Raw genomic sequence first — 23,472 nt, forward strand, 5'->3', positions numbered from 1 at the left:
GCAAGGGCGGGCAAGGGCGGGCAGGGGTGGGCAGGTGCGAGCAGTGGCGGGTAGGGGTGGGCAGGGGCGGGCAGGTGCGAGCAGTGGCGGGTAGGGGCGGGCAGGGGCGGGCAGGTGCGGGCAGTGGCGGGCAGGGGCGGGCAGGGGCGGGCAGGTGCGAGCAGTGGCGGGTAGGGGCGGGCAGGTGCGAGCAGTGGCGGGCAGGGGCGGGCAGGTGCGAGCAGTGGCGGGCAGGTGCGAGCAGTGGCGGGCAGGGGCGGGCAGGGGCGGGCAGCGGCCGGCAGGGGCGGGCAGGGGCGGGCAGGGGCGGGCAGGGGCCGGCAGTGCCGGGCAGGGGCGGGCAGGGGCCGGCAGCGGCCGGCAGGGGCGGGCAGGGGCGGGCAGGTGCGAGCAGTGGCGGGTAGGGGCGGGCAGGTGCGAGCAGTGGCGGGCAGGGGCGGGTAGGGGCGGGCAGGGGCGGGCAGGTGCGGGCAGTGGCGGGCAGGGGCGGGCAGGTGCGAGCAGTGGCGGGCAGGGGCGGGCAGTGCCGGGCAGGGGCGGGCAGGGGCGGGCAGGTGCGAGCAGTGGCGGGTAGGGGCGGGCAGGGGCGGGCAGGTGCGAGCAGTGGCGGGCAGGGGCGGGCAGGTGCGAGCACTGGCGGGCAGGGGCAGGTAGGGGCGGGCAGGGGCGGGCAGGGGCGGGCAGGTGCGAGCAGGGGCGGGCAGGGGCGGGCAGGGGCGAGCAGTGGCGGGCAGGGGCGGGTAGGGGCGGGCAGGGGCGGGCAGTGCCGGGCAGTGCCGGGCAGGGGCGGGCAGCGGCGATAGGGGCGGGCAGGTGCGGGCAGTGCCGGGCAGGTGCGGGCAGCGGCGGGCAGGGGCGGGCAGGGGCGGGCAGGGGCGGGCAGCGGCGGGCAGCGGCGGGCAGGGGCGGGCAGCGGCGGTAGGGGCGGGCAGGGGCGGGCGGCGGCGGGTAGGGGCGGGCGGCGGCGGGCGGGGGCGGGCGGCGGCGGGCAGTGCCGGGCAGGGGCGGGCAGCGGCGGTAGGGGCGGGCAGCGGCGGTAGGGGCGGGCAGTGGCGGGCAGGGGCGGGCAGCGGCGGTAGGGGCGGGCAGCGGCGGTAGGGGCGGGCAGCGGCGGGCGGCGGTGGTAGGGGCGGGCGGGGGCGGGCGGGGGCGGGCGGCGGCGGGCGGCGGGCACGGGCGGGCGGCGGCGGGCAGTGGCGGGCACGGGCGGGCGGCGGCGGGCGGGGGCGGGCAGGGGCGGGCAGTCTGTGGAAGCGGGGCCGCCGTCTGCCGCCGTGTGGAGCAGAGACGCAGGCCGGGGACCCCGCCTGCGTCCCGGCGACTCGGGCCTGCCTGAACCAGACGCACGCAGGGAAGTCTGCTCACACGGGCGACCCTGGGATCAGAGGCGCAGGGCCAAGAGGGAAGGAGAGAAGGACAAAACAAGGACGCGTTATGAAGTCCTACAAACCCTACCCCGCTGTCAACACGGGGTCGTGAGGCCGTGACCTCCCAAGCCACGCAGTGGGAAGGAGCCGGGCGTCGCCAGGCTGTCGCCGCAGCTGGAGAACAGGCCGAGGAGGGCAGGCAGAGCGGAGAGGAGCACAGACCCATCCCGGGGACATTTCTCGGATCTCTGGATTGGGGCGCGCTACTGGCACCCTGCCCCATCTCCAACATTGCGGAGCCAGTTTGTGTCCTTCTGGCGTAGGCCAGTTAGAACCATGCTTTCTGTAGCTGGCGACCATAGTTCCAACGGTGACACCTCCACAGTAACAAAGATCACACTGTGTTCTGCCTGTGGTGTATTCCATACTGGCCGCCCTGCCAGGGCCAGGCCCGGGCGCCTGTCCACCCTGTATCCCTCCCATATCCCCCCTGTGTCACCCTGTATCCCCCCTGTGTCACCCTGTATCCCCCTGTATCCTCCCTGTATCTCCCCTGTGTCACCCTGTATCCCCCCTGTATCCTCCCTGTATCTCCCGTGTCACCCTGTATCCCCCCTGTATCCTCCCTGTATCCCCCCTGTGTCACCCTGTATCCCCCTGTGTCACCCTGTATCCCCCCTGTGTCACCCTGTATCCCTCCCGTATCCCCCCTGTGTCACCCTGTATCCCCCTGTATCCCCCCTGTATCCCCCCTGTATCCTCCCTGTATCCCCCCTGTGTCACCCTGTATCCTCCCTGTATCCCCCCTGTGTCACCCTGTATCCCCCCTGTACCCACCGTGTATCCACCTTGTATCCTCCCTGTATCTTCCCTGTATCCTCCCTGTATCCCCCTGTATCCTCCCTGTATCCCCCTGTATCCCTCTGTATCCCCCCTGTATCCCCCTGTATCCTCCCTGTATCCCCCTGTATCCCACTGTATCCCCCCTGTATCCCCCTGTATCCCCCTGTATCCCCCCTGTATCCTCCCTGTAGCCACCCTGTATCCTCCCTGTATCCTCTCTGGATCCACCCTGGATCCTCCCTGTAGCCACCCTGTAGCCACCCTGTACCCACCCTGTATCCACCCTGTATTCCCCCTGTACCCACCCTGTATCCTCCCTGGATCCACCCTGTATCCTCCCTGTATCCCCCTGTATCCTCCCTGTATCCCCCCTGTATCCTCCCTGTATCCCCCTGTATCCTCCCTGTATCCCCCCTGTATCCCCCTGTATCCCCCCTGTATCCCCCTGTATCCCCCTGTATCCCCCCTGTATCCCCTTGTATCCCCCCTGTACCCACCCTGGATCCTCCCTGGATCCTCCCTGTAGCCACCCTGTATCCACCTTGTATCCTCCCTGTATCCACCCTGCATCCCCTCTGTACCCACCCTGTATCCTCCCTGGATCCACCCTGTATCCACCCTGTATTCTCCCTGGATCCACCCTGTACCCTCCCTGTATCCTCCCTGTACCCACCCTGTATCCTCCTTGTATCCTCCCTGGATCCACCCTGTAGCCACCCTGTAGCCACCCTGTATCCACCTTGTATCCTCCCTGTACCCACCCTGTACCCTCCCTGGACCCACCCTGTATCCTCCCTGGATCCACCCTGTATCCTCCCTGGATCCACCCTGTATCCACCCTGTATCCTCCCTGGATCCACCCTGTATCCTCCCTGTATCCACCTTGTATCCTCCCTGTATCCTCCCTGTATCCACCTTGTATCCTCCCTGTATCCACCCTGTATCCTCCCTGCAGCCATCTTGTATCCTCCCTGTATCCACCTTGTATCCACCCTGTTTCCACCTTGTATCCTCCCTGTATCCACCCTGTAGCCACCCTGTATCCACCTTGTATCCTCCCTGTATCCACCTTGTATCCTCCCTGTATCCACCCTGTAGCCACCCTGTATCCACCTTGTATCCTCCCTGTAGCCTCCCTGTATCCACCCTGTATCCTCCCTGCAGCCACCTTGTATCCTCCCTGTATCCACCTTGTATCCTCCCTGTATCCACCTTGTATCCTCCCTGCATCCACCCTGTATCCTCCCTGTAGCCACCTTGTATCCTCCCTGTATCCACCTTGTATCCTCCCTGTATCCTCCCTGTATCCACCTTGCATCCTCCCTGTAGCCACCTTGTATCCTCCCTGTATCCACCCTGTATCCTCCCTGTATCCACCTTGTATCCTCCCTGTATCCTCCCTGTATCATCCCTGTATCCTCCCTGTATCCACCTTGTATCCTCCCTGTATCCACCTTGTATCCTCCCTGTATCCACCCTGTATCCACCTTGCATCCTCCCTGTAGCCACCTTGTATCCTCCCTGTATCCACCTTGTATCCTCCCTGTATCCACCTTGTATCCTCCCTGTATCCTCCCTGTATCCACCTTGCATCCTCCCTGTAGCCACCTTGTATCCTCCCTGTATCCACCCTGTATCCTCCCTGTATCCACCTTGTATCCTCCCTGTATCCTCCCTGTATCCTCCCTGTATCCTCCCTGTATCCACCTTGTATCCTCCCTGTATCCACCTTGTATCCTCCCTGTATCCACCCTGTATCCTCCCTGTAGCCACCTTGTATCCTCCCTGTATCCTCCCTGTATCCACCTTGTATCCTCCCTGTATCCACCTTGTATCCTCCCTGTATCCACCTTGTATCCTCCCTGTATCCACCCTGTATCCTCCCTGTATCCCCCCTGTATCCACCCTGTATCCTCCCTGTATCCACCTTGTACCCTCCCTGTATCCTCCCTGTATCCTCCCTGTACCCACCTTGTACCCTCCCTGTATCCTCCCTGTATCCACCCTGTATCCTCCCTGTATCCCCCCTGTATCCTCCCTGTATCCACCCTGTATCCTCCCTGTATCCTCCCTGTATCCTCCCTGTATCCACCTTGTATCCTCCCTGTATCCTCCCTGTATCCACCCTGTATCCTCCCTGTATCCTCCCTGTATCCCCCCTGTATCCTCCCTGTATCCACCTTGTATCCTCCCTGCATCCCCAGCACCTAACACGGCACCAGGTAGACATTCAATACATGTTGGGTTAAAGGAATGATTCTGGGACATTATTTTGTCATCTGTAATATTGATCATTTCTAGTTTCATAAATGTTTTCTTAAAGAATGTAAGTGGATTAAACTTACATGTTTTTGTGCAGGGAAGTAAAGCAGATAAAAATTTGCAAGGAACTTTGTAAGATGCATTTACTGAGAGAGAAAATTGGATGCTAACATGAAATAATTAACATTATTTAATAAATCTCCTTAGACCATTTTTTCTCTTTTTGGTATCATAGAGCTAACAGATGAATAAAAGCATAGTTATAATTTGTTGATTTAATCTGGCAAAATTCCAGACTCTGATTCAATGGAAAGGGAAAAAAATTTCATCCTCCTTGCCTTTTAAGAGGATCCAGAAGTCAGAAACAAATGAAGTGTGAGAGAAGGAGCATGTTAAGGCTCTTTCTGAGCAGAAGCGACCAGTCTGTCAGCACTGGCCCCCAGGCTCGGCCGCGCCCAGCGTGTGTGTGTGTGTGTCTGTGTATATGTCTGTGTGTGTCTGTGTCTCTGTGTGTCTGTGTGTGTCTGTGTATATGTCTCTGTGTTTGTCTGTGTGTGTCTGTGTCTGTGTGTCTGTGTGTCTGTGTGTTTGTGTCTGTGTGTGTCTGTGTGTGTGTGTGTCTGTGTGTGTCTGTGTGTGTGTGTGTCTGTGCGTGTCTGTGTGTGTGTCTGTGTGTGTGTCTGTGTGTGTCTGTGTGTGTGTCTGTGTCTGTCTGTGTGTGTGTCTGTGTGTGTGTCTGTTTGTGTCTGTGTCTGTGTGTGTCTGTGTGTGTCTGTGTGTCTGTGTGTGTCTGTGTGTGTCTGTGTGTGTCTGTGTGTCTGTGTGTGTCTGTGTCTGTTTGTGTCTGTGTGTGTGTCTGTGTCTGTGTGTGTGTCTGTGTCTGTGTGTGTGTCTGTGTGTGTTTCTGTGTGTGTCTGTGTGTCTGTGTGTGTCTGTGTGTGTGTCTGTGTGTGTCTGTGTGTGTCCATGTGTGTGTCTGTGTCTGTGTGTGTCTGTGTGTGTGTCTGTGTGTGTCTGTGTGTCTGTGTGTGTCTGTGTGTGTGTCTGTGTGTGTGTCTGTGTGTGTGTCTGTTTGTGTCTGTGTCTCTGTGTGTCTGTGTGTGTGTCTGTGTGTGTGTCTGTGTGTCTGTGTGTGTCTGTGTGTGTGTCTCTGTGTGTGTCTGTGTGTGTCTGTGTGTCTGTGTGTGTCTGTGTGTGTGTCTGTGTGTGTGTCTGTTTGTGTCTGTGTCTCTGTGTGTCTGTGTGTGTGTCTGTGTGTGTGTCTGTGTGTCTGTGTGTGTCTCTGTGTGTCTGTGTGTGTCTGTGTGTGTGTCTGTGTGTCTGTGTGTGTCTGTGTGTGTGTCTGTGTCTGTGTGTGTGTCTGTGTCTGTGTGTGTCTGTGTGTGTGTCTGTGTCTGTGTCTGTGTGTGTGTCTGTGTGTGTCTGTGTGTGTCTGTGTGTGTGTGTCTGTGTGTGTCTGTGTGTGTCTGTGTGTGTGTCTGTGTGTGTCTGTGTGTGTCTGTGTGTGTGTGTCTGTGTGTGTCTGTCTGTGTGTGTCTGTGTGTCTGTGTGTGTGTCTGTGTCTGTGTGTGTCTGTGTGTGTGTCTGTGTGTGTCTGTGTGTGTCTGTGTGTCTTTGTGTGTCTGTGTGTGTCTGTGTGTGTGCGCACACACAGTCTCTTCCAAAGGCTGAGCGAGGTTCACAGATGTATCCCAGACACCCCCAACCCTGGCATGTGTAAACCCTGACTCTGCATTTCTGCAATGTTTGTCGTATTTGTAAATGGTCACTCTCTATTTTCCCTTCCACAAACTTTTCTGCACACAAAGTTCCATGTTCATTCTTCTTACAGTCATTTATGTTAATGGAGGAAATTATTAAAATATGAAAAAAAAACCTTAATGCTATGATTCTTCAAATGTGAATCTGAGGTTAGGACATTTTGAATTAATGAATCTCTGGTAAAATGAAATATTTAATCTTCTCTATGGTTAACACAATTTTGTTACAGGATTAGGCAGACGTCTGGTTCGACAGAGGAACAGCAATTGTAACTTCTAAAATTTCCCCATGATTTATCAAGAGCCGTTTCTTGGTTTCTCCCTCCCTCTCTCCTTCCGGTCCTTCCTTCCTTCTTCCCTTCCTCCCTCCTTCTTACTGGCGCTGTCTCTCTCTCTCTTTTTTTTTTGCAAAGATGATATCAGTCTGGAATAAACATTGTTGCGAAATTGGCCAGGAGTCTTGCAGAGCATAGTGTGTGCACGTCAGCTGTTTTCTGGAAAATACTTGCCCCGTGTGACAATGCCTGTTATTATAATTAATACTGACGAGTGCTTCCAATTTCAGCAGGTCGGTATTTCTTACAAAACATTGACTTTTTATTTCCTGATATGCTGATTAAGCAGATAGATGGCATTTTGACATTTTATATAGTTGAACAAAATAATTGCTGTAAGTAATAAGCCAGAATGCAAAGACGTAACGAACCATCCCCATGTGTACAAAAGGCTTTTGGACCTGCAGCCTGAGAAGACTGGAGTGTCCAAATCGCCCAAAGGAAATATGAGCCACTCTGCCATGCGGGGGGGCCACTCTGCGAGGGGGGGCCACTCTGGGGGGGCCACTCTGGGGGGGCCACTCTGCGAGGGGGGGGCCACTCTGCCAGGGGGCCACTTTGGGGGCCACTCTGCGGGGGCCACTCTGCGGGGGGGCACTCTGCGGGGGGGCACTCTGCGGGGGGGGCACTCTGCGGGGGGGCACTCTGCGGGGGGGGCACTCTGCGGGGGGGCACTCTTCGGGGGCCACTCTGCGGGGGGGCACTCTGCGGGGGCCACTCTGCGGGGGGCCACTCTGCGGGGGGCACTCTGCGGGGGGGCACTCTGCGGGGGCCACTCTGCGGGGGGGCACTCTGCGGGGGCCACTCTGCGGGGGGCCACTCTGCGGGGGGCACTCTGCGGGGGGGCACTCTGCGGGGGGCCACTCTGCTGGGGGGCACTCTGCGGGGGGGGCACTCTGCGGGGGGCCACTCTGCGGGGGGGCACTCTGCGGGGGGCACTCTGCGGGGGGCACTCTGCGGGGGGGCACTCTGCGGGGGCCACTCTGCGGGGGGGCACTCTGCGGGGGGCCACTCTGCGGGGGGCACTCTGCGGGGGGCACTCTGCGGGGGCCACTCTGCGGGGGGGCACTCTGCGGGGGGGGCACTCTGCGGGGGGCCACTCTGCAGGGGCCACTCTGGGGGGGCACTCTGCGGGGGGGGCACTCTGCGGGGGGGCACTCTGCGGGGGGGCACTCTGCGTGGGGGGCACTCTGTGGGGGGGCACTCTGCGGGGGCCAGTCTGCGGGGGGCCACTCTGCGGGGGGGCACTCTGTGTGGGGGCATTCTGCGGGGGGGGGGCACTCTGCAGGGGCCACTCTGCGGGTGGGGCACTCTGCGGGGGGCCACTCTGCGGGGGAAGCACTCTGTGGGGGCCACTCTGCGGGGGGAGCACTCTGCGGGGGGCCACTCTAGGGGGCCCTGGCGTGTCGGGGGCTCACAGCGCTCTCTCACCGAGCCGCGTCAGCCGTAGGGCTCTGCCGCGGTTCCGGGACCCTGGCGTAGGTTTGCATGTTAAATTCATAAATATCAATTTCGAGATCCGAAGAGTCACCTGTGAAACTGCGGAGAATCCACACTCAGACACGCGCAGGCCGGAGGGGGTCTCGGTGGTGGCGGGTGGGCGGCAGCTGCGCGCCCTCTCTGCACCGCTGTTGCCCAGCGTCGCCGCGGTGAACCGACGGCGAGAGCGCGAAGCTGCCGTCCCAAAGGACGTTTCACCGCCGTCGTGCCGCGTCGCACAGGGACAGCGGTGACAGCGCCGCGTGTGACGTCTTGTGTCTTCTGAGCGAGCGCAGCTGGCGGGCCGCTGTCCCGCGGGGCCGTGCAGGCGGGGGCCGGGCGGACGCGTCCCGCCGGGGAAGCGGCGGCCACCGAGCTCAGCTCCGGGCGGGGAGACTCGGCCGGGCACTGGACTGGCGTTCCCCGGGAAGGGTTCTGCTCCTCTCCGGGTCTCCACCTCCGTGCACGGATTCTGGAGAGCCGGGACTGTGCTAGTGGATGAGGCTCCAAGGCAGCGCCTGTCGCCTGAGCGCCAGAGCTCCCCAGCCAGGCCGCGGGCGCGTGCGCCAGGTGCCCGTCTACGCGAGGTGCCCGTCTGCGCGAGGTGCCCGTCTGCGCGAGGTCCCGTCTGCGCCAGGTGCCCGTCTGCGCCAGGTGCCCGTCTGCGCCAGGTGCCCGTCCGCGCGAGGTGCCCGTCTGCGCGAGGTGCCCGTCTGCGCGAGGTCCCGTCTGCGCGAGGTCCCGTCCGCGCGAGGTGCCGCCGCTCACCTTGCACCTGGCGTCTCGAACGTGCCGCCCGCGGTTCCCTGCGTCCCACCTGGCTCGGCGTCCAGCCTCGTGCGCGCGCTCGGCGTGAGCGCGGCCGGGACCTCGCGGCTGCGGCGACCGGCTCACTCGTCTGGGAGGGGAGCGCCCGCTCATCCGGGTTGTCGCTGTCACCGTTCTTTGTCCGGGTCCCCAGCCCGCAGAGCGCGGGGGCGTTGTGCGTGGCGTCTGCTCCCGCGCGGAACGCGGGCAGCACTGGCGCGGGCCGGCCCCCGCGCCCTGGCTCGCGGCCCCCACGCCGGCCAGTCTCCGTCTCCCTCCCGGCTCGGCGAGGTGCGATTGGCGGGAAATGGCACGGACGTGGGCAGGGCACACCACGTGACGTTTCCATGCACTTAGTGGGAAGCGTTTCCTCAACCAAGCCAGCCGCATGGCCGCGTCTCGCACAGTGACCGTGGGAACTGGTAGGAACGCTTAAGGTCTGTCTGCTCTCTGAGCGAATCTCAGGGATGCGTTATTATCTACAGTCACCATGCTGCACGTTAGATTTCCAGAACTCATCCATCCCACGTAACTGAAATCCTGTACCCTTTGACCAACACCTCCGCCTCTCACCCACACCCGGCCCCTGGCAACCACCGTCCTACTCTCTGCTTTTATAGATTGCACATATAAGTAGATCACGTAGTATCTGACCCTCTGTGCCTGGCTTGTTGCACTTAGCCCAATGTCCTCCAGGTTCGTCCTTGTTGCAAATGGCAGGACTTCTTTCTCTTTAAAGGATGAATAGTATTTCATTGCATATATATATACCACATTTCTTTATTCATCTATTGACAGGCACTTAGGTTGTTTCCAAATCTTGGCTATTGTGAATAATGTTGCACTCAACATGTGTGTGCAGATATCTACTTGAGACACTGATTTCATTTACTTTGTATATATACCCAGAAGTGGGATTGCTGGATCATAACGTAGTTCTATTTTTAGTTTTTTTAGGAGCCTCCATATTATTTTTCATAATTGCTGTACCAGTTTTGATTCCTACCAACAGTGTACAAGGGGTTCATTGTCTCTGCATCTGCCAATATTTGTTATCTTTAGACGTTTTGATAGTAGCCATTCTAATGAGTATGAGGTGTTACCTCATTGTGGTTTTGGTTTGTATTTCTCTGGTAATCAGTGATACTGAGCAGTTTTTCACATATTTTATTGGGCATTTGTATGTCTTCTTTTAAAAAATATTTATTCAGGTCCTTTGCCCATTTTTTAATTGAGGTTTTGTTTTTGTTTTTACTATTGAGTTGTTGAATTCTTTATATATTTTGAATATTAACCCCTTATCAGATGTATGATTTGCAGATATTTTCTCCCATTCCATAGGCTGTCTCTTCATTCTGTTGATTGTTTCCTTTGCTGTGTAGAAGCCTTTTAGCTTGGTTCAATCCCATTTGTCTATTTTTGCTTTTGTTGACTATGCTTTTGAAGTCATATCTAAAAATTTATTGCCCAGATTAATGTCAAGAAGCTTTTCCCCTATGTTTACTTCAGGTAATTTTATAGTTTCAGGCCTTTTGTTTAAGTCTTTAACACATTTTAAGTTGATTTTCATATATAGTGTGAGATAAGGGTGCAATTTTTTTAAGAGATAGGGTCTTGATTTGTTGCCTAGGCTGGTTCGAGTGTAGTGGTGTGATTATAGCTCACTGTAACCTCAAACTCCTAGGCTCATGCAATCCTTCCACCTCAACCTCCCACACAGCTGGGACTACAGACATGTAGTACCATGCCCAGCTAATTTAAAACATTTTTTGTAGGGATAAGATCTATCTGTGTTGCCCAGGCTGGTCTCAAACTCCTGGTCTCAAGGAATCCTTCTACCTCAGCCTCCCAGAGTGCTGAGATTACAAGTATGAGCCACTACATCCAATTATGGGGTACAATTTTATTCTTCTGCATGTAGGTATCCAGTTTCCCCCACACCATTTATTGAGAAGACTATCTTTTCCCATTGTGTGTACTTGGTACCTCTGTAGAAAATCAGTTGACCATAAATTTATAGATTTATTTCTAGGCTATTTTGTTCCATTGGTTTATATGTCTGTTTTATGTTAGTACTATACTGTTTTGATTATTGTTGCTTTGTAATGTATTTTGAAATCAGGAGGTGTGATACTTAACAGCTTTGTTCTTCTTGCTGAAGATTGCTTGGCTATTCAGAGTTTTTTGTGATACCATATACATTTTAGGATTGATTTTTGTATTTGTGTGAACAATGCCATTGGAATTTTGACAGGGACTGCATTGAATCTGTAGATTGTTTTGAGTAGTACGGACATGTTAACAGTATTAAATTTTCTAATCCATAAACATGAGATATCTTTCCATTTATTTGTTTCTTCTTGAACCTCATTTATCAATGTTTTATAGTTTTCGGTGCACAGATCTTTTACCTCTTTGGTTAATTTTTTTCCCAAGTATTTTATTCTTTTTGATGCTACTGTAAATGGATAGTTCATTTTTAGGGTATAGAAAGGCAACTGATTTTTGTATGTTGACTTTGCATTCTATAACTTTACTGAATTTTTTTATTTGTTCTAATAATTTCTTGGTGAAGTCTTTAGGTTTTCTATATATAAGATTGTGTCATCTGCAAACATAGATACTTTTACTTCTTCTTTTTTCCCTTGGATGTCTTTTATTTCTTTTTCTTGACCAATTGCTCTGGCTAGGACTTTCAGTACTATGTTGAATATAAGAGGTAAGAGTGAACATCCATGTCTTGTTCCTGATCTTTGAGGAAAAGCTTTCCGCTTTCAGCATTGAGTATAATGTTTTTTGCGGGCTTGACATCTATGGCCTTTATTTTGTTGAAGTACATTCCTTCTATGCCTAATTTGGAGAGCTTTTATCATGAAAGGATGTTGAAGTTTGTCAAATGCTTTTTCTGCATCTATTGAGATGATCATATGATTTTTGTCCTTCTTTCTGTTAATGTGTTATGTCACATTTATTGATTTGCATATGTTGAACCATCCTTGTATTCCAGGGATAAATACCACTTGATTGTGCTGTATGATTCTTTTAAATGTGCTGTTGAATTCAATTTGCTTGTATTTTGTTCAGGATTTTTGTTTATCTTTATGTTCATCAGGAATATTGGTCTGTAATTTTTTTTTTCTTGTGGTGTCCTTGCCTCGCTTTGGTATCAGGGTAGTGCTGGCCTTGTAAAATGATTTTGGAAGGATTCCTCTCTCTTCAATTTTTGAAAGTGTGAGAAGAATTGGTATCAATTCTTTAAGTGTTTCGTAGAATTCACCAATGAAGCCATCAGGTTCTAGGTTTTTCTTTGGTGGGATATTTTCGATTCTATCTCTTCACTCATTATTGTTCTGTTCAGATTTTCTATTTATTCACAATCTAGTCTTGACATATTGTATGTTTCTAGGAGCTTATCTATTTCCTCCAGTATCCAGCTTGTTGGTGTATAATTATTCATAGTAGTTTCTTCTGGCCTCATTCTATTTCTGTGGTGTTAATTGTAATGTCTCCTCTTTCATTTACATAATCATTTTATTTATTTGAGTCTTCTTTTTTTGTTGGTTAATCTAGCTAAAGGCTTGCCAATTTTGTTTTATCTTTTTACAAAACCAACTATTAGTTTTGTTGATATTTTCTGTTGTTCTTCCAGTCTCTATTCCATTTATTTCTGCTCTAATGTTTATTATTTCCTTCCTTCTGCTGTCTTTGGGTTTGGTTTATTCTTCTTTTTCTAGTTCCTTGAGAAATAAAGTTAAGTTGTTTGAGACTTTTCTTTTTTCTTAACGTAGGCATTTATCACTATAAACCTTTTAGAACTACTTTTGTTGCATCTCATAAGTTTGGTATGTGTGTTTCCATTCTCCTTTGTCTCAGCTAATTTTTTTTTCTTTTTTGATCCTTTGTTTGCTTAGAAGTGTGTTGTTGAATTTCTGGGTGGGTTCTTGGTCTCTGTTTGTGTGGGAGCCTGTGGGAATATGCAGCCTGGTCCTCCTTCTTCCTCGCGGGTGGGGAGACTCACCCACCTGGGTTCCACCATTTACTCCTCTACCAAATATGGCAGCTTCCTTTTGGGGCAATTTAGCCTACTCACCTAATATGCCTTCCCAAACAAAGGCTTGATGTTTTTTTGGTGAGGTGAGGGACATTAATGAGGACATTAGTGAGGATCACTTGCATAATTTTTTAGTTCCGAAATCCAAAAAGACTAGTTCCTTGCCATCCTTCACCCTCCAGTGCTATCTGCAAGGGGATTAAGATCTTATCGGGGCTCAAGATTACCAACGTCTAGTCTTATCTGTTGGGAAGTTAGAATCAAGGAAATGGTGAGTATTCAAACACCAAGGGAATAGTTAAATATTTTTACATATTCACCTTGATGGAGCTACTGTAATTTTGTTTCCATCATGCTCTCTATAGCTATTTCTTTTTATTTAGCGAAGTCTTGTTTAAATATGCTAGTCCTGTTGTAGCTTTGCGTGTTGGTGTTAAAGGAAGGGTATGTGTCTAAACATGAGATAGGATGTTAAAGGTGAATGGGCATTCTTTACTCCTTATCTCAAACTAGCCTATTAGTGGCAGGTGTGAGAAGTGAGGTTCCTTAAGGAGAAATTAATCTGTTAACTAAAGGTAGGACTTCATGTCTTGCTAGCTTTATTGTGTGTGTGGTGATCCTTTGACAATTTTGGACAATCTGGATTTTATTTATATCAAAGAGGAGACAAATTTCTATGCAAAAAGCCATGGCTCTGTTGGATTCTTATGCATTATGTGACGCTTAACTAGGAAAACCTCCAAAACAATCCACCTTGGATTTGTATTTCAATGTGGCGTAGGGTGTTTCTTTCTCATTGACAGGATAAATTAGTTAAGGAACCCTAGTCTCAGAAGCAGGATAGAAGGGAGATGGCATAGTCATACTAATACGTCCCCCCATCATTTTTAGTCGTTGTTAGTAATTTTAGTCATTGGTTGTAGAAATATCTTATTGATTTTTCTGCCTCCAAGGTTTTACTTAGTAAAATTTTGCTAATTAGTAACTATTCATATATTCATATAGTCTGGATATTATTGCAGTAATCACAGGAATTTCATGGAAGCAGAGAGAACTGGTGAGGTTCAGTTGCCTCGGCTGGGCATTTCAATAAAGGAAACAGTAGATATTTTAATATTTTGCTTCTATTTGGGAACTAAATCATGATCAAAAGTATGAGGATTGGGGTTTTTTTTTTTAAAGGTAATCAACCTATGTTGTAAAGCATATTGTAAAAAACCCTGTAGTTAATTTTCTTTACTTTTGAGCAAAGTTATAGCTATTCTAATTTTTTTAACGGATGAATGATTGCGTTTGAATGTGAGTAAACAATTTTCAGCTCTATCAAAAGTTCTCAAAGCCTTCTTAAAAGGAAATCGACTGCCCTCTGGTGTCTAAATTCTAGAATAACTGAATTACTGCATTTGGAAATATTTATAAAACCAATAGTACCACTTGGTGGCACTTACATTAAAGGCACAACTCCAAATTTATGGAGCAGTTGTTTTATTTAGATTCATAAGAGTTTGTTAAATGTAGCAAATACATTGTTTTCCTTTTCAGTTTAATACGTTATATTTTCTAAGAAAAATTGACATATTTTTGGAATTGCTATTTAAACCCTAAAAGTCATGAAAAACTTGTACATTTTTTTTTTTGAGATAAAGTTTCCCTGTCTCACTCAGGCTAGAGCACAGTGGCATGATCATAACTCACTGTAGCCTCGAACTCCTGGGCTCAAATGATCCTCCTGCCTCAGGCTCCCAAGCAGCTAGGACTACAGGCATGCGCCACCACAACCAGTAATTAAATTTTTTTTAAATTTCAGAATATTATGGGGGTACAAACGTGTTGGTTACATAAATTGCTTTTGTACTGTTTAAGTCAAAGTTATCCCCCAGATAGTGTGCATTATACCCGTTAGGGGTAAATTTACTCATGCCCCTCCCCTCTCCCACCTACTTGATTTCTGATGAATGTTATTTCCATATGTGCACATAAGTGTTGATCGATTAGTTCCAATTTAATGGTGAGTACATGTGGTGCTTGTTTTTCCAATCTTGTGATACTTCACTTAGAAGAATGGTCTCCAGCTCCATCCAGGCTAATACAAGTGGTATTAGTTCACCACTTTTTTATGGCTGAGTAGTACTCCATGTTACACATACACCATATTTTATTAATCCACTCATGTACTGACGATTGAAGATGGCAGACCAGAGACACCACCAGCCAGAGTATCTCAGTAAGAAGGAGAAGTTTTAGGTAATTTAAAAAATATATTTTGTAGAGATATGGTCTCTCTATTTGCCCAGGCTGGTTTTGAACTCCTGGCCTCAAGTGATCCCTCTGCCTCGGCCTCCCAAAGTGCTGGGATTACAGGCATGAGCCACTGCACCAAGCTTAATTCCTGACTTTTGAAGTTTTAAGGCTTTAAATACTTCAGACTAAATTGTCCTTTCACCTCCTTTCTCCCCCTTATCCAAACCAATTTAGACATGGAGAAAAACATTTAAAACATTGGCACAAATATAAGCGCTGATATGCAACACCTTGCCCATGTAGTCTAAAAGAAGAAAGGAAAACAACTCAGATAAAGCTATTGTATAACAGAGGCTCTTTGTATTTAGAAAGTGGGTGGTGGTGCGGATAACTTCTGTTTGAAGCACTGAATCTAGTGGGGAAAATTTACTTCCTGACAAGGGCATTTGCCTGAGATGGTGATTCATTACGAAGGGACGCACAGTTTGGGTCCAGAAAATGAAGAGTTACTTATGGAAATTTTTATAATTTATTATGTGAACATGCTGCAGGTTTCATTTTGCTTTGGGTACCATCAGATTTGGTCATAGTATGATAGGCAATGAAATTCATTGCGTTTACTCTGATAAGCAGATTCTTGCAGAAACTGCTAGAGTAAGCTGACTGTCCTCATGATTCTGCAAGGAGGAAGACAATACAACAAATCAATGTTTGAAAACATAGCTGATTAAAACAAACATTGTACACTAAGCACTTCAAAACATCAAATGAAATTTTGGTAGTTAGTATCACATGGCTATAACATATAGATAAATCCATAATGTCTATTATGGTTTTTGCTGTTTTGTAAGTCAAACGTATTTTTGATGAAGATGCAATTATAATGATTTCATCTAAATACAGTTTTTAGTGAAACAGGAAGACTAATTGCCCAAATACTTCTTTGGTGTGTTCTGGCATCAGTGGTTGTCAGGGTTTAAAGGCTTATGAGAAATGAGTTCTTCTGGCTCATCACACAGCAATAAAGTTTTACTGGTTTTGAGTAGATTTCCTTATTATCCTCTTTGGCTGCTATTCCAAATCGTCATCATTCTCAACACTTAACTCCCGATGTTCTCAGCAGAGGACCTTGTTTCTTACTTGAGAAGTTTTGGTCATTTGCCAATTGCCAGCCCGACCCCACAGGCCCTAGTGCACTGTGTGGGCCTTTCCCTCCTTCCCTGCCCACAGCGGGAGGGTGACGTGTTCTTCTCCCTGTTCAAAGCCAGACCCTGTCCGGGGGCTCTGGCTGCATTCCTGCCCTCCCGATCCCCATTGCCGGAAGTTGCTCCATCCGTCTCCCACTCTGCTCTGTGCCTTCCACTGTCATCTTCCTACTGGCTCCAATCCGGGGCCCATAAGCCCAAAGTCTCTCTCATCCTTAAAAACAAGTGAACAAACATACCCCCAAACAACAAAAAAGAAGTGCTCATGACCCAAAACCAAACAAACACACCAAACATAAAATCAGCCCTTTTGACCCCCAATTCGTTTTTTGTCTTTCATTCCATATTTTTCCTTCCTTCTTGCCCACAGTGGTCTCTGCGTTTTCATCCGCTTTCCACTCAACTCACCAAACTCTAGTTTTCTCTCTCACCACTAGATCCATCAATTTGTGAAAGTTGCTGATGACCATTTCAGATCTTTATCTTGTTGGAGTAATTCGTCAAATTTGAGAGAACCGGCCATAGCCTCCTCCTTAGAACTGTCTGGTGTTCTCTGTGCGGCTTTCTGGTGACCCTGTCTCGGTCTTCTTGTGCCCTGCTCAGTTCCTAAATGCTGATTTAGTCCCTGTTTGATTCTCAGATTTCCCCTCTTCTCGCTGTACATGAAGAATTTTAAAACCCAAGTTCTTTAGATATCCATAGACCTCCTGACATTGTGTGCAGAGCTTGGGGTGTTTGGATAAATGTAATTTTCTAATGAGAAAGTTCATAGCTGACGGCTATTTTCAAAGGCATCCACTTTTCTCCAAAAGGTGAACAACCATGGTTCTATGTGATCTTTCAAGGTAATCTTAGCAGTTAATTTAGTTTTAAACAACTAACATATACTTTGTTTACAAAGCAAAGTATAATAATTTTCTCAAGTGATCCTGAAGTAGGTGTGACAATCTTCACTTTACAGGTCAGGAAACTGAGGCACAGCGGGCTAAGTGGCTGGGCTGGGGCGGCGCAGTGGCGAGGGGGTGGCGGTTGTAGTTGTAACTCTCCGTCATTTGCTGCCGAGTCTGGAATCCTGTCTCCAGACGAGGCCTCCGGCCTCAGGTGCGGGCGGTGAGCCCCCGAGTCCCGCACTGGCTGGCAGCCGCCCCGCGCCCCCCGTGGCCCCACGCAGAGTCACCGATCCTTTCCTTCCCTCTACGACATTCAACCAGTTTTCAATCCCATGAAATTAAAACTTAAATTATTTCTGTTTCAGTCGGGCACTAATCACCTGCCCCTGGCTTTGTGTAAGCTAGTGTAGACACCCACCACCGACCGAGAGCCCTTTCTGACGTGCGCTCTGGTGACCACATAAGGAGACAACGTGGCCTTCCGTGAGCCCAGCGTGCCGACCCCTGCCACCTTCTCTCTCCCTTCCCGTGAGTCACCCCCGCCGCCCGCGCCCCGCTGATCCGGGAATGCCAGTCTACACCGGGTATTGGTCTCGCAGACTCCATGCCCTTTAGCTTGTCCGCCATGAATATTATTTCTTATACCTGACTTTCGATAAGAGTTAGATGGTGACTGTTCGGTATTTTATCATCTGGCAAATGCCTTGGAGCAGTTATGTGATGCTGTGATTAAAGCACGTGTATTTTCAAAACTAATATGCTTCACAAAGTGTGTATTTTAGACATCAACTGAGCTAAGAGAAAAAAGTTAGTGTCTCCTTATGAGAATGAAGGTGCCTGACCTAGACTTGGCCTTGGGCGGCCCGGCCTGCCTGCGTGAGGAGGCGGGAGCTCAGAGACAGTTTGTAGGCCTGAGGATTATTGATTTTTCTCAGAAAACAATTCTGGGTCTGCTCCAGGATAAAAGCAAATTGATCACAAAAGTTCCAAAGGTCTACACGGCAGACTATGGCTTTGACCATGTGAGTTTGGAAATTTTCAAAGCGGAATCACCCACAGAAAAAGCTCAGAAATTCATTCGTGAAATGTCGGAGTTTGAGAGCTTGTTAGTGAAACCTCTAGGGAGAATTACTTGTGAAATGTACCCCTTACTATTAAAAATGATTGACATGCTGTTTGAAGTAGTTAGCTATAATATAAACCAATTAAGTCTTGGAGAATATCTGCCAAAAATATCAGTTTGTGTTTAGAGATCATTGACCTTAAGAAAACTCTTTCTGCTAATCCTAGTACTCTGGGAGGCTGAGGCAGGAGGATCGCTTGAGTGCAAGAGTTCGACACCAGCCTGAGCAAGAGCGAGACCTCGTCCCTACAAAAAAAAAAAAAAAGAAAGAAATTAGCTGGACAACAAAAACATATATATATATGTATATATATATATAATAAGCCAGGCATGGTGGCGCATGCCTGTAGTCCCAGCTACTGGGGAGGCTGAGGCAGGAGGATCCCTTGAGCCCGGAGTTTGTGGTTGCTGTGAGCTAGGCTGACGCCATGGCACTCTAGCCCAGGCAGCAGAGTGCTCTGTCTCAAAAAAAAAAAAAAAAAAAAAAGACTTATGTAACAAAAAAGAATATTTTCACAAAACATGCTCATTAATTAGGGAGCTTAATCAAGAACACCTAAGCTTTGCTAGTCAGATATATTTCATGCGGCTTTTAAAAACATCCTAAGGCCTCATGCCTGTAATCCTAGCACTCTGGGAGTCTGAGGCAGGTGGATTGCTTAAGCTCAGGAGTTCAAAACCAGCCTGAGCAAGAGCGAGACCCCGTCTCTACTTAAATAGAAAGAAATTAATTGGCCAACTAAACATGTGTATATATATATATATATATATATATATATATATATATATATATATAATTAGCTGGGCATGGTGGCGCATGCCTGTATTCCCAGCTACTCGGGAGGCTGAGGCAGGAGGATCGCTTGAGCCCAGGAGTGTGAGGTTGCTGTGAGCTAAACTGATGCCACTCTAGCTTGGGCAACAAAAGTGAGACTCTGTCTCAATAAAACAACAACAACAACGAAAACATCCTAAGGCTATAGGTTGCTCGAGGCTCCTCCTACCCACTCTGAACCAACAAGAACGTGGAACTTCATAGATCAAGTCTGGTCCAATACTTCCCAAGCCCCCTCCATTTTCTCATTTTTCCTGATTCCCATTGTCTTGACAATCTTATCCCCACTCTTGAAAGAGCTCAGTGGCATTGAATAGTGTGGCATTTTTTCTGAATCTACTGTGTCCTTTGCACAGAATCTGATTGTACCCCCGCCACACTCCATAATGTACCATTTCCTGTATCAACAAACAGCCACTCAAATCACATAGAAAAATACAGCCTTTCCAAGTATGTTCATAGAAATGGCCCGGGAGACTATTACCTTACCTACAGGTAGCAGATCAGTGCTGCTCAACGTTTTCTCATTTTCACCAACACCCCCGCCCCAAGCAAGCCTTATTGGGTATTTTCTTCCTAATAGCCTTCCCCATGACAGTCTAATGCCACAGATATACTATTTATTTACTTTGTACATTGTAATATTTAAGATTCCTCCTGACTTACTAATAACCAATTTTTATTTCCCTTGAGAAAGCATGAAGTAAATAAACCAAATTGTTTTTTAAAAAAAGAAAACTCTTTCTGATTGGTTATACGGTAGCAAAATTGCGTATTGAGTCCAGTACTATCATGGAATATTTCTCTTTTTAGTTTTTTTTCATGGGAATTATACTTGAGCCATAAAGTCGAGGCTGGTTCCTTTCAGCTTCTGATAGTCTCAATGAGAGTGCCGCTAATTGGGTATTTGTTTATAAGTTATTAACAAACTCTAAATGTTAGAATTCCCACACAATTATTCAAGAAATGTGGATAATTAGAATAAAAGTACTCGGGGCGTCTAAGCCTCCACTCACTAGCTGCGGACGGGCTCGCCGTGCTGCGGGAGCTCAGCCGCCGAGCCTGGGCATGGTAGTCGCCCGGGCACGGTAGTCGCCCAGGCACGGTAGTCGCCCGGGCACGGTAGTCGCCCGGGCCGCCTCGGTGGGCCTCCAGCGGAGACCCGCACGTTGCTCAGTTTCGCAGCTGCCTCTCGTGCCGGGGCCTGTCGGATGCTAGACCACCAGACACCACCACGGGAGGGTGCATGTTCTAACACCTAAAAAATAAAATCAGCACTTTCTCCTCGAATTTCTCTTCAAAAATTGCAAACGTAGTATGAACATAATGCAATAAGTGAAATAGCATAAAGAAAAATAAAAAAATACACTATTAGTAATCTTTTCACTTTCTTACCCCCTTCACCTATCATCTCCTGGGTTCCACAAGTGACAGATGTTGACACCTGGGGAGTGCCCTCTCACGCCTTTCTACATATTCGTGTGCATATGTGCGTGCTTTGGTCTTTGTTATTTTTATAAAAATGGGGTCTCACTATATGCACAAGGCTATAGTTTACATTTTTCTATTCCTACACATTCAAAACATCCTTTCAGTTCTCTGTTAAGTTGCTTAATCTTCCATACTGTGACTTTATCACAGAACAGCCCCCACCAAATTCCAGGTTATTTTCATCAACCTGAAAAATGAAAAAAGTTGGCGTGTTGTTGTTATCACTACTTCTATGTCTTTGTCTGTTTGTGCTGCTATAACAAACTACCACAGACTGGGTAGATTCAGCAAAAGAAACTTATTTCTCACATTCCCAGAGACTGGTGGGGGCCACTCCCTGGACCATCGAGGGCCATCTCCCCAGTGTCCTCATGGGGGGAAGGAGCAAGGGAGCGCTCTGGGATCCCTTTTGTAAGGGCACTAATGCCATTGTACCCTTATAAATTGCACATAAATAAGTTGGTGGAGACTATTCCCTGCAAGTAAAAGCATGGAAAGAAGAAAAAAAAAAAAAAAAAAAAAGAAGAGGAAGAATATTTACAAAAAAAAAAAAAGTTGGTGGAGCTTTCATGACCTAATCACCTACCAAAGCCTCCACCACTAGTTACTCCTAATGCTGGCACATTAGGAGTTAGGGTTTCAACATGAATTTTGAGGGGACACAAACATTCAGTCTGTAGCATCTTGTTAGTAAAAGAGGTAAGAAAGCACCCATCCTAGGAATACAGGGAAAGGTAGGACTTTATCATTGCCTCTACTTTTTAATAAATTAACTGATTCAACAAAGATTGACTGAACTGTTTTTTTCAACATATTTTTAAATATAAATTTGTGCATTTATACCTTGCTTTGATCCTGAAAAAGATTTAAGATGGCTTGGGAAATTCATTTCTATTACGTGCTGAAGAAAGTGGACAAAGGGAAAAGAAAATCAAGAATAATGTGAAGCTGGAGATAAAAGCCGTATATAGGGGTGCTCAGAGGAAGGGACTCCAGCAGCACACCTTGGTGCCAAGTTTGCCTACTCTAGTGCCCCTGAGACCCAGGAAGTTCAGGTCCAATCCTATGGGGCTTGAATTCAGCTCCTCTGCTCTCTCGGTGGTCCTGGACTCAGACTCTCTTTTTCTCTGATGGGCACCAAGGAGTTACTATAATGGGTCTGAGCCATGAAATGAGATGTGGGGAAGGACTTGGGGACAGCACAGCCAAGGACTTGGGGAGAGCACAGCTGGGATGACTCTAATGGCGGGTGCGACTTGACTGACCAGAGCTGGAGTTTTACTTCCAAGACAGTTTCTTCCTGCAACGGCCCTCCTGGGCTGGCATGGCTAAAGCACTGGCCCAGCCCGGCTGCCGATGGGGCCTGTGTGCCTCCAGCGTGGGGGCTCGAGGTCGGCAGAGTTCTTCTGCTCTGGCTCAGGTGGCTCCAAGCATGGACGGGGCAGCAGCTGTGTGGCTCTGCCATGATTTGGAAGCACACGTGCTGCCTCCTCCACACCCTGCTGCTCAGAGGGCTCGTGAGCCTGCTCAGATTCCGGGGGTGGGCACATGGCCTTCAGCTCTTAAGAGGAGGAAAATTAAAGAGTTTGTGGCCACTCCGTAAGAGTCCTTGTGTGAAATATTTATTCCAGATGCTCGTGTCCACATTTCAAAGAGGAATACTGGAAAGCGAAGAGGCCAATGATTTTGTGTAAGAGTCACACTGTAATAGATGGGGCTGACTGTCTGAGTCTAACCAGGCGGGATCATTCTCTTAGAGATCACAAGTGTCAACAAACTGTCAAAGTTTTTTATTAGGTACTTTATTCAGCTTGAGCTGTTAATCAGCTCTTCTAAAGGAGGAAAAGTACTGAGACCAAGGTAGAAATAGTCCTGGGTCACCAACTCCAGGGTCACTGCCCTAAAAACAAAGCTAAGAAAAGCAAGCTCAGGCTCCCCAAGTGCCACACGTGATCTGAACTGGATCACACCGCTGCTGTGGATTGTCTATCCCGGCTCCGCCTTCACTAGCTGTCCCCACAGTGAGCCCTGCCCTGGCGCTCATTATTCACACCGGAGGGGGCCAGGGCGACAAGGCAGTGATAGTAAAACCGGGGCTACTTGGGGAGCACAGCACCAGGTGCTCAGGATATAAAGGTGAGTAAGGCAGGGTGGCCGCCTCTGAGAACTCGCAGTGATGGCTGTTTTAGACGTGTGAACAGGTACGTTGCAATCCAAGGCTTTACTCGTAGAAGACCTACGAGATCTCAAGGGGAGAAGGTCGCGCGGCCCGGGCGCAGGCGGCACTAGCACCTGGAACCACGTCCTCTGTCCACTCTGGAGCCTCTGAGCACTGTTCCACCTGGCCTTCTAGGGAGTCTCTTTTAGAGGGTTCAAATGCAGTTTTTCTCTGCTTAGAGTTTTGGTTTACTGACTGACTTGGATTTTTTTTCTCCTCTTTCCCTGACATCCCCCCTCCTACCAATATCCTGCCTCAACCTTGTTTCTTTTTCTCCCCAAGCCAAACTGCATCCAGCTTTATTAAAGATACCTTCGTAAGCAATCCTGGTGTCTTAGGCAGGACGTGGGCAGACAGTCGCTGACAGAACACGCTTTCAAGCTCCCTTCCTCAGCGGTCCACCAAAATCAGACGTCCGCTGCGGAACCAACGCGGTCCTGGCTCGGCGCGCTGACGGGAAGTTTAGAGGGAGGACTCACGTTGCCCCTTGCGTGTCGTCCGACGCCTCTTACAAGCCGACCCTGACGTGCAGGCGCGGAAGTGCACAGCAGGACGTGTCCGGGCC

Source organism: Microcebus murinus, chromosome 29 (genome assembly GCF_040939455.1).
Source record: "Microcebus murinus isolate Inina chromosome 29, M.murinus_Inina_mat1.0, whole genome shotgun sequence".
Lineage (NCBI taxonomy): Eukaryota > Metazoa > Chordata > Mammalia > Primates > Cheirogaleidae > Microcebus > Microcebus murinus.